The sequence below is a fragment of the Chrysochloris asiatica genome, unplaced genomic scaffold (genome assembly GCF_000296735.1).
Source record: "Chrysochloris asiatica unplaced genomic scaffold, ChrAsi1.0 scaffold00050, whole genome shotgun sequence".
NCBI classification, from domain to species: domain Eukaryota; kingdom Metazoa; phylum Chordata; class Mammalia; order Afrosoricida; family Chrysochloridae; genus Chrysochloris; species Chrysochloris asiatica.
Window position 1 is genome coordinate 223524 of NW_006408568.1, and position 5114 is coordinate 228637.

Sequence of the window (5114 nt, forward strand, 5' to 3'; positions counted from 1 at the left end):
CACTAAATGGTACATGTAGAAACTTTTGAATTGGTGTGTATTTTCTGTGTATAATGGGGTCCTGGTGGTGCTGTAGAACAAGCACTGGACTGCTAACTTCAAGTTAGGTGATTCAAACCCACCAAGCCCTTCTCAAAACCAGTGTACAGGGTCACTATGATTTGGAACCAACTCTACAGCACTTAAAAACAACTAACAACAGATTCTCAACTACAACGAAATAAATAGAAGTTTCAAAAAGAAAAGAGTATGATCAAGATGATGCTTTCAAACAAATGTGATCATCCGAATTCTGAATCTGAAGAATGGATGGGCATTGAGGAGTTCAAATTCACGTTTTCCAGAACATAAATGAAAGAACTGATGCAGAACAACTCTCCCCATTTACCTATCAGAGAGGCCCTGAGCCCCTTCTCCTCCTCTGGGGACTTGTCTCCCTCACTCATCCAAGAGGCAGGAGAAGTCTCAGGCACTGGCACCTCTTCTGCATCATCGTAACCATCCCCCTGAGCTTCAGTTCTCTGACCTGGAGGTTCAGGAGGCAGACAAGTGAATCAGATGAAACTACAAGATATAAGTTGGCCCGGTTAATAATTGAAGTCCCCCTAGCCCAGAAGTTCTAATAATTAATAAATAGATACACCATCCACTCTATATATTTAAAAAAAATGTTCCAAGTTCAAATATTTCATTTCAATGTGCATATGAAGGGACTTTAAAAAGATCATGGAAATTTTTATTATCTTTTAATTCTTATTAATAATTCTTATATAAATTTTTATTATCTTTAATATCTTTTTATATGAGGGATCTTCCAAAAGATCCCTCATATAAAAGAGAAAAATGGCCAAAACATTCCAAAGATCATTGATTAATACTACACATTTCAAAGAGACTTTCTAGCAGTGAGCATTAGAAAATATTTTGTCAGTTTAGGCTTTCCAGATGTTATTTTTTTAAATAATGTGTTCATGTTGTAACTGAGCAAGGGTGACTCTGGACACTTAGTGAGAACATGAAGCATCGCAGAGCAGTCAGAGATAGAAAAGGCTGGACCCCAGCTGGAAAAAAAAATAAAACCCTCCAATGTCAGTCAAAGGAAGGATGTTCCCCCTCAGGAGTTCATCTCTACAGGGAAATTCCTCTTGCCCCCAATACCAAGCAAAGGCAGATCCAACTTTCCCACCTGGAATGGACTTAGAGTCACTGTTCTCCTCATGTTCCCCTGTGTAATATAGCAGTTTAGGTCCTGAGTCATCTGACAGGGATCCTAATGTGGAGAAAAATGCCACAAAATCAAACATAGTATCCTTTCTGACATTTCAGGCCTTGTTGAGAATATAAGTTCTGAGGCTTCAGACTTGATCCTGTAGTGTTGAGAGAAGGCACAGCTAGGAGAGGCTATGAAGAGCCCAATGCCTGCATTCTTGGAGGGGCCGCCTCTCCAGGGCTGGGATAGAGGAGGGGTTTGTGGGTGATAAGGAGACTAGACTTACAGGCAGCAAGTACTGACAACCACAGGTCCCTGGTATGCAAAGCAGGTATACACACCTGGGCCTGTCCACTGGTCCTCTTTTGCTGATGTCATAAGGTAATCAATCTCCTGGTACACAGGTTCCTGGAGAGCATCCTCAAAGCTGGATAAGGCTGAGGAAATGGCCAACAGATCACAGATTGCCAGCTGAGACACCCCTGAATTCACAGGGTAAATAATCATGCTCCCCAGTGCTTATGGATGAAGAAAACCCCCCAGGCTGACAGGACCCTTGTACAGTCTCATGTTCATATCTGTACCTTCTGACCTAGTCAGACCCTGTAACCACAGCTCAACTGGTACTCTTTCCTTCCTCACACTTCTGTGAGGCAATACTGATGAGTGCTCATACCCCAATCCTAAGAATATCTGTACATCTAGCTGTTGGAATCCTAAGGGGAACAGATGGACTTGTATAAACTGATAAAATGAAAACAAAGATCTTGTGTAGTTTCTAGTCCCATCCCCAGCCCCAGATACTTTCCGTATTACCCAGCACCCCCTAGGAGTCACCTGTGTGCTCTGTTCTCTGTCTGTGCAGCTGAGTTCCCAAGATGATAAGAACCAGGAAGAGAAGGGTCCCCAGGATGAAGCAGAAGATCTCAGGTAGGGAGAAGATGATAACCACTGAGCCTAAATTGATGTCAAAGGAGAAGAAAGGATCATAAAATTTTAGAGAGGATCATAAGCCAAGGAGAACCCCTTGCCCCATCATCTCCTGAGTTCTCAGGACCATGAAGTCACCAGTTTAGATACAATGTTTACCTGATCCCCAACATATGACCAAATCAGGTCCTTTCCTGGTCTGTGTCAACTGTCTTCTGATCTGGCCCTAAGGGAGTTCTGTAAAGTGAATTCAGGAAAACCTTAGGATCTTCACAGCTGCCAAAACTTAAGCTACGAACCAGTTGTCCTGGAACTGATTCTAACTAACATGTGTGTCAGAGTCAAACTGTGTTCCATAGGGTTTGGTTTTAATTTTTAATGATTTATTTTATTTTGCTGTTACTGTTGTTGAGAATACACACAGCGAAAATATAAACCAATTCAAGTTTCTTCATATACAGTTCAGTGACATTGATTAGAGTCTTCAGTTGTGTAAACATTCTCACCCTCTTTTGAGTTGTTCCTTCCCCACTAACATAAATTCATTATACAAAAAGGTTCATATCTAATCTTTTCAGTTGCTGCTATCAATTTGATCCCATATAGATAGATCTTAAAAGAGCATAATTCTAAACGAAGACAGTCTTTACTAATGAAACTAAACTATTGTTTGGTTTAAAGAAGACTTGAAGGGCTATTTTTTGGTTTGGAGATTGCCTCAGGGCAATAGTTTCAGGGGTTCATCTGGCCTCAATGGCTCCAGAAAGTCTGCTTTCCATTAGAGTTTGAAATCCTGTTCCATATTTAGCCCCTTTTGATCAGAATTCTTCTGTAGAGTTTTTGATCAAAATGTTCAGTAATAACAACAACCAAAAAAAAAAAAAGGATGGTTACAAATGCTGATAAGAATCAGACACTTCATGTGATTAGTTCTCTTAGTTTGAGCACTTAGGGTTATGACCTTGTGGAACAACACAGTCAATTGGCATAATACAGTTCTTAAAGTTGATGCTCTACCTCTCAGTAGGTTGTCTGAAGTCAAAAAAGCTTATGAGCAGTCATGTAAGATACAACTATTGCTGTTTACTCATCAGGAAAGAAAAAGAAAAGAGGGGGAGGGACCCAAGACTCAGAGAAGGAACTGAACTACAAAACTAACTGTTTACATGAACAACTGCCTGCTCTATCCTGAGACCAGAACTAGACAGTGTCCAATTATTACTATCAAACATACTAATCAGAGACACAAGTGAATTCGGATGGAGGGGGAGGAAATGTGGAACAGAATTTCAAATTCTTCAAGAAATCAGACTTCCTGGACCTACTAACAGTGGAGGAGTCTCTAGGGCTATGGCCCTGAGTTGTCCTTCAAATATTAAACTGAAACTACCCCTAAAGTCACTTTTGTACTAAATAACAGTTTAGCTCATAAGTAAAATTGTCACACTGGAGCTGCAATTTTTAAAAAGTATGTATAGAAGACCAAAATGTCAGCAGCTACTTTAAAGCAATGGTAAGAAGGTTGTAGAGGGAGGAGGGGTCAATGAATCTAACTAAATGAGAGTGAAGCAACTAGAACAGAAATAATGACAGTGCTGACACATGTGAAGAATATAACCAATGCCATTGATAATTATGTCTAGAAACTGTAAACTGGGAGCAGGTTTTGCTGTATATATTTTCACCAAAAATCAAATTCAATATTAACAACAACAAAAAAAAAACAACATTGAGTAATGGTGGCCAGCCACCAACCAGGAAGTGCTCACTTATCTGGAGCGCTCCTCAAATGCTTCCCAGTTGTGTGTCTGAGAGGCTGATTAACAGCGGTTGCAAAAAATGAGTAGAGCAGCCAGTGCTCTCCACGTAGGAAGTTAACTTTAACAGAGATGCTTTGCTTGGTGAATGATGAATCCACAGATCTTGCACAGGCTTTTCTAGTTCACTCTAATAAATTAAGGATTTATAAGTAAAATAATAACAATTTCTTTTATTTTGCTGTTGTTGCGAATATACACAGCAGAAACATACACCAATTCAAGTTCCTACATGTACAACTCAGTGTCATTGATTATGTTCTTTGAGTTGTACAAACATTCTTTTCTGAATTGTTCCTGCCCCATTAACATAAACTGATTACTCTCTAATGCTCCTAACTAACCTTTTGAATTATTGTTGTCAATCTCATCCCACGTAGATTTTTTTTACTTTTTATTGTGACCTGGGTGCAGGTTTACACAGCAGATCGTCAGTTTTACATTCAACAATTCATACATATTTTATATCCTCTCATTGATTATGAGCTCCTCAATGTAATTTATCCCACTTCCTCCCTGGGTTTCTTGTTTCCATTCCTCCTTCTTTCCCAGTCCTTCTGAACTTTGTCCCTTGGGTAAATGTTTTCCTTTTGATCTCAAATGGTTGACCATTCTAAGGTGTCTGTACCTCATTAGATCATAAGGAGCATGATGCTCAAAGAAGACATTCTTTGCTATAGAATAAGCACTGGATTGCTAATCCCAAGGTCAGCAGTTCAAACCCACTAGTTGCTCCATAGGAAAACGGTGAGACTGTTTCCATAAAGATTACAGTCTCAGAAACCCTATATAGGGTTGTTAAGGGCTTGAATAGACTTGATGGCAGTGAGTTTTTATTTTTTATTATCATCTGTTTTTAAGAAGACTTCAGGGGATATTTTTTACTTACAGTTTAAAGATTATCTCAGGGAAATAGTTTCAGTTCCTCCAGCCTCCATGGCTCCAGAAAATCTGAATTCCATGAGAATTTAAAATTCTGTTCTGAATTTATCCCCTTTTGATCATGATTCTTCTATAGAATCTTTGATCAAAACATTCAGGAATGGTTGTTGTTGTTGTTGTTAAGTGCCACCGAGTCGGGTCCGACCCATAGCGACCCTGTACAGGGTTTCCGAGGGTGTAAATCTTTACGGGAGTAGAAAGCCTCATCTTTCTCC

The 5114-nt window shown here is 39.6% G+C and overlaps 1 pseudogene; it reads right to left on the reverse strand.

The window, feature by feature from the left end:
* Nucleotides 1-281: 281 nt before the first annotated feature.
* Nucleotides 282-5114, reverse strand: part of LOC102842105 — a 17929-nt pseudogene continuing 13096 nt past the window's right edge.